The sequence below is a fragment of the Hesperophylax consimilis genome, chromosome 28 (genome assembly GCF_061612785.1).
Source record: "Hesperophylax consimilis isolate HC1 chromosome 28, BYU_Hcon_1.0, whole genome shotgun sequence".
In the NCBI taxonomy this organism is placed as follows: Eukaryota; Metazoa; Arthropoda; class Insecta; order Trichoptera; family Limnephilidae; genus Hesperophylax; species Hesperophylax consimilis.
Genome location: NC_142863.1, coordinates 10,005,001 through 10,017,247, shown reverse-complemented (window position 1 = coordinate 10,017,247; position 12,247 = coordinate 10,005,001). Strand labels below are relative to the sequence as shown.

The window sequence follows — 12,247 nt, the reverse complement described above, 5'->3', positions numbered from 1 at the left end:
GTTCAAATTCCCCACAAGTTCCTTTACCTCCAAAATGAAAACAAATTCCCTTTCCCTGATTGGGTCGTCTATTAATTTGAATGTCTATGGGCATAGGTAATTAAAAAAGCCATTTGATTGTCATTATAGTAACCTTCTAACCTAACCAACCTAACCTAACCTAACCTAACCTAACCTAACCTAACCTAACCTAACCTAACCTAACCTAACCTAACCTAACCTAACCTAACCTAACCTAACCAAACCAAACCAAACCAAACCAAACCAAACCAAACCAAACCAAACCAAACCAAACCAAACCAAACCAAACCAAACCAAACCAAACCAAACCAAACCAAACCAAACCAAACCAAACCAAACCTAACCTAACCTAACCTAACCTAACCTAACCTAACCTAACCTAACCTAACCTAACCTAACCTAACCTAACCTAACCTAACCTAACCTAACCTAACCTAACCTAACCTAACCTAACCTAACCTAACCTAACCTAACCTAACCTAACCTAACCTAACCTAACCTAACCTAACCTAACCTAACCTAACCTAACCTAACCTAACCTAACCTAACCTAACCTAACCTAACCTAACCTAACCTAACCTAACCTAACCTAACCTAACCTAACCTAACCTACCCATATAGAAGTAAAATAAATAGATCGTGTGTTAGTGGCCCCACCACAGTTTGGAAATGCCTTCCTCCTGGAAAGCGAAACAGCTGTCACCCGTAAAAATATGTATTAGATTAAAAAATATTAAAAAAAATTATAAAAAAACTTTGAATTAAAATGTATTTTCTACAAATTAAAGTCGATAAATAGCGTAAACAAGACAAAATAACTATAGTGATTTATTTTTGGGTTGTGCGTTGTGCTACATTTTTATTTAGCTTAGGGCAGCGTTACAGTGTTCATCATCAGGGCAGATGTGTAGATTGTGGTGATGTGTGTGTTTATGTATGGCGATACCGTTTTGTGAGAGTTTTCAGGGCGGGTATTTCAGAATAATAATTACTATTTAAGAATAATAAAATATTGATAATAAATTAATGTGGTTTTCCGTGTTTAGTTTTGGTGTAGGCGTCAAGTACCAGATACCAAGAACTATTAAGCTTAGCCCCGTCGCGTCGTCTCAATTAATATTAATGGGTTTTAGCGGATTTCAATTGCCTCTGTAATTATGACGTCAGACAAAACTATGGGAAATTCAGAGAATTATGAGGTTTGGCGAGTACGTCACTGTCGGAAGTTAATACATATAGTATGCACCAATACACTCAATCCCAAGTTGATATTGTTTGCATCATCTCTAATTGCGTGACTATAAGTTTAAACAGCCATACTTTAAAAAAAACAGTCAAATTGAATTCTCATATTATAATTCAGAATATACTACAGGGTTTTCCAATAAGAGATGTTATTTGGAATAGCCCGCTATTTCGGTAGATGTTACTTTTGAAGCTGTCATTTTTTGACATTTGACAAGTAGAAACTACGCCATTAATAAAAATGGAACGATACACGCTTCAACAACGCATTGAAATTATTAAAATTCACTTGAGTGAATCAAATGCAAATCATCTTGAGTGATGAGGCCCATTTCCACCTCGGTGGCTTCGTCAACAAGCAAAATTGTCGCATCTGGGGCCATGAAAACCGAAGAAAATCAAATGCTAATACTAAGATTAACATCAAATCCAAATAATAACACCTAATATTGTAAATAAAGCAAAATTTAAAATATAAAGTAAGTACATTGTACATTCGTATATGCATATAATTAATTAATTATTCATGTTTGTTGCAAACCATTAAGACTGAAAATAGGAATATAATTTACTCGTAAGGTAAATAAAAAATAAATATATATAATATACTTATATGTATTATAAAACAAATGTTAAAAAAAAGAAAAATAATGTCTGTTGTATTTGTAGAAAAAAAAACTAATAAGTAATGGCAAAATACAAACGCTGTAATTAATATCGAATTTAAATAATAGTACCTACTTGAAATGAAATATATCTCACTAAGAAAATTGTCCATATTTATTTTTTCCAATGATCTTGAGGCATATATATATTTCTATCTTCTATCAATCTATTTATATAAATAATAATATGTACCAATAATAATAATACAAATCTACAGTTTTATTCCAAGATTGATGATATTTGCACGCTTGACCTTCAATACAAGAGGAAGGTCATTGTCTCCATCTGATTTAGAAAAACTCTGCGTTAATTCCGGGCAACGCCGGAGACTTCAGAGAGTATTTTATAAATACTTTTAGATTCACAAATCCTATAATAATTATAACAGAGATTTTTCTAGGGCCTGTCTGTGCTCGCATTATAATAACTTCTGATATTACAGAAAAAAGCACATTGTCTGCGGTACGATTAAAAAAATTATTATGTATGCATTTCACTTAAGGGCCTTCCTTACTAGCGATCTCAATCGTTGTATGGAGAATCATGAATTGTCAGATTCAAACGACAATCTAAGTTATTAATCGTCAAAATATCGATAATGTAGCCACGTTAGGCTATCATAAATACATTTTTCTGTCGAGATAAATGTTTTTACTAACAATTTATTTTCGTTAAATACTTTATAATGAACATCTAAGAATTCTCCTACTCATTCGGCTCTATGAGGTGGCCGTGAATGCATGCTTCCTACGGTCCGTCGTGTCAATCTTTTTTCAAAGTTCGAAATTCCGCGTAATTATTATACTTCCATGTGACGTTTCAACAATATTCCACTCTATGCGTTGCGCGTAGGGACTATAATAGTGTGTCGCCTTTTTTATGTTTCATCTGTGCGTTTCCGTCGAAGCTGTGTAGTGTCAAATAGTATTATTAAGAATTAATTTATGTTAACATTTTTTTGGCTTTCTAGATAATAAACAATTTGATATTATTAAGAATTAATATATTGTTAACATTTTTTCGGGTTTCTAGGTAATAAACAATTTGATATTATTAAGAATTAATTCATTGTTAACTTTTTTTCAGGTTTCTAATAAATATTGTAATAAACAATTTGATGTTTTTCAAATATAAAAGTATATAAAATATTCCAGCACTTACAATAAAATAAAAGAATCACATCGTATAAAAATGTTTCAGTCGAAAAGATCGAATGCCGAAATCACTTACTTCGAAATTATTGCAAAAAACTTAGATCACTGTCAGAAGATACAAAGTATCCCTTAGCATTGAGGAAGATTGTGTCAAGCCGTATTTTACTCCTGAGAACGGCTGTACGTTGTGCAATAACGTACCGGAAGGCTATGAATTTTAGTCAAGAGGAAAAATAAAACAGTTTTATTTGGATATATTGAATGGTCCAAAACATGTATTTGGAGACCACTCACTATGCAAGGAACGGGCATACTTTTGCAAACGGGATACTGGCGACACTAATTACGTATTCAATATGACTTCGAGCTTGATAATGTCCAGAATCATGCAGCACGTTCGACTTTCGGCATCTAATGCTCGAAGTTTAATACACGATGTAGACAGCAAAAATGTGGAGTGTTATAATAATGTTGTGGCTAAATTTGTTGGTGGAAAGCGTATTAACTATTCTTTAAAACGGTCCTACAATGGAAGGTGCGCTGCAGCAGTAGTGGTGTTCAACACTAATCGTCCACACTATTCTTTGCATAAATTTGCAACCGGTAATAGTCCCGGAAAACTCATAAAGCAATTAGAAATAAAAAGATTGCAGAAAAATAATCAACAAGTACTAAGTAAAAAAAAGGAAAAGAAAAACCCTGCAGCTCGCTCCAGCAAAAGATCAGCATTATGGTCACAATGCAAAATAACCTGATATGGACCAAGCATCGTATGAGGCAGCTAAAGATGATTTTTTGGAAAGGCTTTTTACCATAGCCAAAGATAGGCAAGCAATTGAAAGGGCGACAATACTTCAAGCATCTAGTGGAAAGTGGATCGAGATGCGCCGCAATATGATTACGGCATCGTGGTTTGGAAAAGTGTGCAAACGGCGGCAAAATATCAGTTGCCCTCCATTAGTCAAAAATATACTGTATCAGCAATCCTTATCAAATATTCCTTCAATTCAACACGGACAAAAACATGAATACAATGTCCTGAGGGAGCTTGCAGAACTAAAAGCATTACCATAGAAAAGTGTGGTCTTTTCATAGATGAAGAGTATCCTTATATGGGTGCGACCCCAGATGGAATTTCTTCTGAAGACACCGTGATTGAAATTAAATATCCTGTCGCAGCACGCAGCATGCTCATATTTTATATGAAGCAGTAAAATCTAAAAAAATTACGTTAGCAAAAATGGAGAAATTCTGGTAAATACATCCCACGATTGGTTTTACCAGGTTCAGGGCCAATTACATGTAACAAAAAAAGATATTTGTTTGTTTGTTGTATGGACTGAACTCGGAATAAAAATCGAAAAAAATTTACGGGATGACGAATTTCGGCAGACTAATATGGTTGAACAGCTGAATCGCTTTTACAATTTTTGCATGCTACCCGATTTAATTGATTCTGGACATAATCGCTGCATGCCTATTAGAAATCCCGATTTAAAGTGCATAATACCGAAAAGAAGTAAAGTAAAATTGGTTTCAGCTAAAACCAAAACATGTAAGAAGGAAAATTGTTAAGAAGAGATCAATAACATTTTCATTGAAGTGTCTTCAAAAGAAATTTTTAGAGATAGGGAAAAGGAGGGTTGGAAAGTTCCTGGCTATTCAGATATAGTCACTAAACAAGCAACTTTCAATCCTGAATTATGGTCTGTCACCAGGGTGATACTGAACGTATCTTCCACTTTTGAACGAGGTACAGATTCATTATATGTAACTATATAAAATTTATTTTAATTCTATAATATGACATACTTATATAAATTAAATTAAATTTGTTTTGTCCTCGCCGGCTTTTGAACCCGTGACCTCAAATTAAACTATACAATTTAGTACTAACAGTGCCCCGCCGCACTGCGAAACCAGGCTGGAACAAAGGGAAGCCTTTTGTAACTCTTTATAATTGTATTTATCAAAAAAATCCAAATAAAAAGTTATATTAAATGTTGTTACTGAGAACTTCCTCCATGAATCAAGCTATTGTAATATTGCATTACATTCTAAAATATATTTTAACATAATTTACATAATCACAATATCTTTAATTAATAATAATTTGTTATGCTCTGTGCGTGTCTTGTATTGAATGGAACGCACCGGCCAGCTGCAGGTGCAGCGAGTTAGATATTCGAATTCGCGCTAGAAACATTTAATAACGAGGGCCGTTCAGGCGAAACTTAATGCTAAATCACTAATTTGATTAATCTTTATAACGAATTGGTGTACATTATGAATACCAAATAATATGCTTTAGATAAATTGAAGGTTTTCCTATCGTTTCGCTTGAGTAGAATACAAATAAAAAAATAAATTACTCAATAAAAAATATAAATGTAAACTACTAAAAAATGTATTTTTTATATAGAAATGTATGAACGCATAAAGAAAACAACTTTAAAAAAATACAGTATTATAATTAAGATTATCAGTGACAGTTTCACTTGATTAACTTTTTTGCTTTCTTATAAAATTATTTACAAAATAAATAAAAACCAGTTTTGTGCTTGAAATCGAACGTTTCTAGACTCCGTTTTTCAAGCGATTTTAATGCCTATTATCAAAAATTTAAGGTATACCAAGAATATACACATTTTTGGCTTGTAGCTTCATCTTAATGCGACATAAGATTCGGGTGGTTTGCTCGACGCTCACGTTTTAATTATGTCTGTTTTATTACTAAAATTTCAAATATTTCTAGAGGGATCCCTACGGATGTAAGTTAATCATATTTAAGATGAATAAAAACAGGACATTACCATTAAAATATTTTATGTAAAGGGGGTTTGACAATTTTATAAAAAAAAATTTAAATATAAAATTAGAGGTAATCACCAGATTTTATTTTTCTAGACGATGAATTAGTAACTTCCCGAGGGATCCCTCTAGAAATATTTGAGATTTTAGTAATACGTTCTTCGGAAACAATTAAAGTAAACACAACGGAAAAATCGATTTTATAGGCCTTCTAGGACAAGGTCGACCGTAGGTCCGTCCATTACGGTGGACCGCGCGTCGAATATTGTTTTTACACTGCTTCATCCCCTTTGTCGTCAAGATTCCCATTTTATTTTAGAGATTTGCTATGGCAAATTCAACCGAAGATCTGTCCAATACACCAAGGCCGTACGTCGCATATTTTTGTGCACGGCTGCTTCACTTACGATGTTAAGATTCTTTATTTAATTTAGGGTATTGTCTCGTCTTAATTTATTTGTCCAATTGATGATTGTCCACTCGACCCCCCGACCTGTGAGATAGTTCCAGAGACATCTCGGCAGGACACCCAGTCAGGCCAATGACGTATGCTCTCCACCACTGTACAGACAACTACTAGAAGTGTCGTCTACATTATTTAAAGTTAATACTGCGCAAGATTCCCAACCGCCTTAAGTCAGTGGGATTAAGGCATCCCTTATTGGGGTAGGTTGTGAGGCTGAAGGGAGTGCGAAAGAGAGGGGAAAGTTGGGAAGTACCTGGCTATTCGTAACTTTCTGGCTGTTCATAACTTTCGATTCTGAATGCAGTACTTTTTATACACTGACAGAATCTATAAAAATATGTCACATATTTACACGATGATTTATTAACAATCTCTTCAAATTATCGGTAATCCTGTTAAAAATGGGACTGCTAGCCCCGTTTCCTCCTGAGCTTCCTGATGAGCGAAAGTGACAACTAAGAAAAAAAGACAATTAACTCGAAAACTGTTGTGGAAGGACTGCTTTAATTTTACAACAGTTTATACCACTGGTATCACTGCTATTCCAGTAGCGGATTACAGTGACTAGCATAATTCATTCTGTATCTAGCGTCCTAACCGACTAATCCCCATCGTCGTTACACCGCGAGTTCCGTGTGAATCCTCTGTAAAAATTATTCTCGCAATTAATTTACCGTCAGTACTCGTAAATTCGAGAGTTTTAATCAGCATATCCACAGCAACAAACAGATTAGGAAGTTCTGTAAATCGCGAGATTATATTCCAACCTCTGACGAAAATAAATCTTTCTACACTGTTAACATTATATTCAATTTCACGAACGGCCTTGGGGTCCCCCATCAATATCCACAATCAAAAGGTTATCTGCAACTGCAATATTCTCCTTAGACTCCTTTCTTAGTTCATCAACTCTGCATGCACAAATTAAAAATATTATAAAGAAGACTTCTTAGTAATGTACAATGCATTCCATTACACTTTCACCGCACTACACCGCCATACACAGCGTTGCACTGCAACATTTTGGGGGTGATTGATTATTCATGCAAAACTTGAAAAGCGAAAATGTAGACATTTTTTTTCATTAGTGCCCAAATAACCAAGTTACGATAAATTTCATATTTGTGCGTGGTTTACAAAGCGTTCGCATAAACACTACTTTTTTATAATTATTATTTCTTCGCTCTCGGTCAACTGTTCTGCCATTTTGTTTTCAAAAGTAAAGCGACGAGTACATTAGTCAATATTTTTTTGGTAATTAGAATTGCTTTGTTTAAAATACTTTGTTAGGATTTTTTAATGTGAAACCCCACAAGAGTCCCAACTGCTCCCGACCGTCTGGAGCCAGTGAGACATCAATCCCATATTATTAGTCTTCTATCTATCAAGTCCTGTTTGCCTTTCCCACGCCTCTGCGTCTGCAAACCGACAACATCCAATTGGATGTTCCGTTGTAGAAACTATTAACATATCAAATGCTAAGTGCATATTGTGTTATTGTTTTGTCCGGCGCGAATCACTCTGCTGCTGCCATGTTAAATAATAATGTGTACCGAGGGAGGTTAAATATATTTAGACGTGTTGGCGCGGCGTCCCGCAAGGTTGGCGTTTACGCCCACTTTTCTTTGAGACGGTTTCGCCTTATTTAAGATGTATATTATTTGCGTTCATACATATTGAAAATTTATTCTGTTTATATAATTTAATACACTTTGACATAAGTGAATTAAGATTTTAAAAGAGGTTGGTTCTTATAAGAGAAGCGTGAAATTACTTCGAGTGCATTGCAACATAATTTTCGAGTATCAAATATATTGCTTCGGGTATATTAAACTTGTTCACGTAGCAGCAAAGTAAGTTAGCTAGTTTATTTCACTAGTTAGTTTTTAGTTCACATCACTGAAGTGATAAAACAATAGAAGTGTGTTGTGATCGTGTATGTGTGCTCGAAAAAGGTCAATTTTATCTTACTGCTGGTGAAATTGATCAACCATTTTCAAAAATCAAAATAGTTTCTCGAGTAGATGACCAATTTTATTGGCATATCTGGGGCTAGGATTTGAAAGGTCTTATGTAAATTATAAAATATTGCCCATAAAATTATAAAATAACCTTACTCGGAAATGGAAGGGTGCAGACCCTTGAAAAATAACTAAATCTGACTTCACTTATTAAGATACAACCCTAAAATTTTAAATAAAAGAAATAAACATTTCAAATACACAATAGAGAAATTAAATAATTTTCTTGCAAAAAAGAAGACCTGAATTAAAACCGGCAGTGGTAAAACACATTTGATGCTTGATAACAATAATTGGAATAGTTATTGGAAAATTTTAGTGTTTTTGTCAATAGTTTAAAAATTATTGCTAATTTCACTTGAAAGAACATAAGGTCTCAGAGGACGTGTTTCTCATAAAATGACAAATCGTACAGATCAAGAAAGGGACGCTTAGATGGTTTGGGGATGTAGAGCGAATGAGCGAAGAAAGGAGTGTAAGAGAATATACGATGCAAATGTGAATGGTAGCAGAAGTCGGGGACGCCCGAGGAGTTTTTAAAATTACGAAAAACAATCGGTAGAGATTGAACACAAAAAACACATTATAAAATATAAAAACGGCTACCGCCGAAACTAGTAGTTAATACCCAATAGAAATAGCGCGTAATTTAAAAACAAAAGGCAAATTTTTATTCGCTCTAAATAGGGAGGAAAAAAACTTAAATCTAAGTATTTTCAAATACACACTGTCCGAAAGGATTAAACTCAAGGCAAATTTGATTTCTTTGAGCCAGATTTCACGCAGGACTAACGCACAGACAACTGAAATTACTATGGTTAGGTTAATAATAAATGTTATTGCATCAGCTAGTCCAGTTTCTCCACCACCTAGGATTCTTGCTGCAGAGTCTGCATTTTCTATCTTCGACGAACGTCACAGCGGTGCTGCCAAGGTCTGTTATCTATGTGAGGATATTGTGTCAGCGCTTTATTAGCAGCAGACACATACCTGGACGGATGACGAACCTCGAGCTGGCACTGTTGGTGGAAGTAGTGCACTCTTTCGCTGCATCAGCTGGTCCTGTTTCCTCACCACCTAGGATTCTTGCTGCAGAGTCTCCATCTTCTATATTCGTGTCACCTGTTCCTGTACTTCATTTTACTTAACTTAACTTCTCTTTGTTTTTGTAATATGAATATTTATTGTAGTACCTGCATCAACTGTAAAGCGCCCCTGAGGTGATATCTCACAAAAGCGGCGGTATACAAATTGTCCAATAAATTAAGTAATAATTAATAATTAATTAATTTGTATACTATCGCAACCACGAACGAGTTGGAAATTCATACAAAACATAAATAATTGTGATAAATACAGGAAAATAGAGACGAAAAAGACAACTTCATAATGTATTTTTTACCCTCTGCTCTGTCGGCCTAATGACCCATTGTTTTCCCTACTATCAGAACAAATGGCAGCAAGATTTCTCAATTAATAAAATTTAATATGATGCCATACAGAATTGCTGCGCAAAAAATGAAAAGTGCCCCTTTGTGCCCGCCTCTCCCGTCACGGAGAGGGAGTTAAATATAATTTATAATTTCCAGAGAGTCCCGGACCGTTCCAGAGTATTCTCGGAAGCTGGTGCGCGGGGTCGTAAACTGTTGCTCGCGACCATCAAATGATCATAATTATTCCTGCTGTTTAGACCACCATAATCTGATATTTATACCAAGTCATATTAGTGTTTTCTAACGAATGAGCATTGCCTAATATGTATACTAATTTATAACAAATTGTAAATAGGAACTAATTTGCTAAACAACCAAAACCGCCAATAGTGCCAAAAGTGACACAAACTTCAAAAGTGTCAAAAGTGGCAAGAATAATGGCAAGATTAAAGACAACAAGCGTAAAGAGTGCCAAAAGTGACAATAATGTCAATGTCACAGTCCCAAAAGATACAGTAGTGCCAAAATATACGGACTTTATCAAGGCCTTTGACAAAGTATGCCTAAAAAAATTCTCCTGATCAAACTACGTAAGCTCGGTATTGACGGAAAACTTTTAGAATGGTTTGCTAGCTATCTAACTAATAGAGTTTTACTTGTAAAAATCAATTTGTTCATTTCCAATCAATTTATAGCTACCAGTGGTGTACCACAGGGGTCTCATTTAGGCCCAATATTATTTTTACTGTTCATAAATGATATTGTAAATATATTTGATGAAGATATTAATACGTTACTTTTCGCAGATGATTTAAAAATATTTAAAATAATCAAAAGCGCTGAAGATTTTATCTGTCTACAAAATAATTTGAACAGGTTAATTAATTGGTGTTCTCTTAACAAACTTCATCTGAACATAAATAAGTGTTATTCAATTAAATTTTACAGAATAACTCAACCAATTATTCATTCATATAAACTCAATAACTCAATGCTTACCTCTGTTGAAGAAATTAATGACCTGGGGATAACTTTCGACTCTAAATTAAACTTTATATCGCATATAAATAATATTAATAATAAAGGAATGAAAATGCTAGGCTTCATTCTTCGAAATTCCAGAGGTTTCAAGAATATTTCAACATTAAAATTTTTGTATACATCCCTGGTTCGTAGTCAAGTCGAATATAACTCCTCGATCTGGTCCCCCCACTACAAATTACATTCAGATTCAATCGAAAAAATTCAACATAAATTCCTAAGACACATTAATTTTAAACTCGGTATTCCCATTGAAAATATAAATTATAATTACTTGATGAAAAATCTAAATTTATTAAAACTCTCAGATCGAAGAATTATATCCGACTTAATATTTATGTTCAAAATTGTAAATGGTAGTATAGACAGTCCTGATTTAATTAACCTCATTGAATTTCATATACCCACGAGAGCTACTCGTTCTAAAATTTTGTTTAAATGCAACAATATCAGGACTGAGTATTCCAAACACTCGCTTGTACCTAGGTTGCATGAAGTTAGTAATAGATACGCAGATGTGGCAGATCTATTTAACTGCACGCAAGGTAGGTACAAGAGGGCTATGCTATCAAATCTTTTCAATCAATATTAATTTAATCTAATTCTACCTTATTTGCACTATAGAAACTTATGTACTTGTATCTCTTGTTTACTTACTCTCTAATGTCATTTCACATTCAAATGCCACATATATTTGTAATTCTTTTTTAAAAATATTTCTACGATTTTAACTGTGACATGTTATCATTGTTTATGGTATATTTATACCGTTGATATTAAATAAATAAAAGTGACAAAAATTACAAAAGTGGCAAATGTGTCAAAAGTGCCAAAAGTACCAAAAACTATAAGAGTGCCAAAGTGACAATAATGTCAAAGTTACAAAAAGCCTGAAGAGACAAAAGTGCCAAAAGTGACAAAAATTCAAAAAATGGCATATGTGTCAAAAGTGCAAAGTACCAAAAACGACAAGAGTGCCAAAAGTTACCATAGTGTAAAAAGTCACAAAGTGCCAAAAGAGACAACAGACTCAAAAGTAAAAATAATGGAAAAAGCGATAGTGGGTATAAAAGTGCCAAAAACGACAAAAATTATAAAATCTTCATGTGATAATATGATCAATAGAGTAGTGTGCAGAGTGAAAACAATGTCAAACACGATTACAGTGCCAAAAGAGCAAATAGTGCCAAGAGGTAAAAGGAAAGGAGTGTCAAAAGTCTCAAAAGTGCCAAAATAGAGCCGAAAGTGGCAAAAGCGCCAAAAAGCCAAAAACGACAATAGTCAGAGACAATAGTGCCAAAAGAGATATATTGATAATAGCGAATGCTGTGGCAAAAATAAATTAAGCTCAAAAGCGCCAAAACAAAGTGACAATCGTACGTATTGCCA

At 34.1% G+C, this 12,247-nt stretch overlaps 1 protein-coding gene across 2 annotated transcripts in view; it reads right to left on the bottom strand.

Moving 5' to 3' along the window:
• The window catches only part of LRP1 (LDL receptor protein 1), a 325,177-nt gene that overhangs the window by 270,576 nt on the left and 42,354 nt on the right, over nucleotides 1–12,247 (bottom strand). The gene's annotated exons all lie outside the window — the stretch shown is intronic.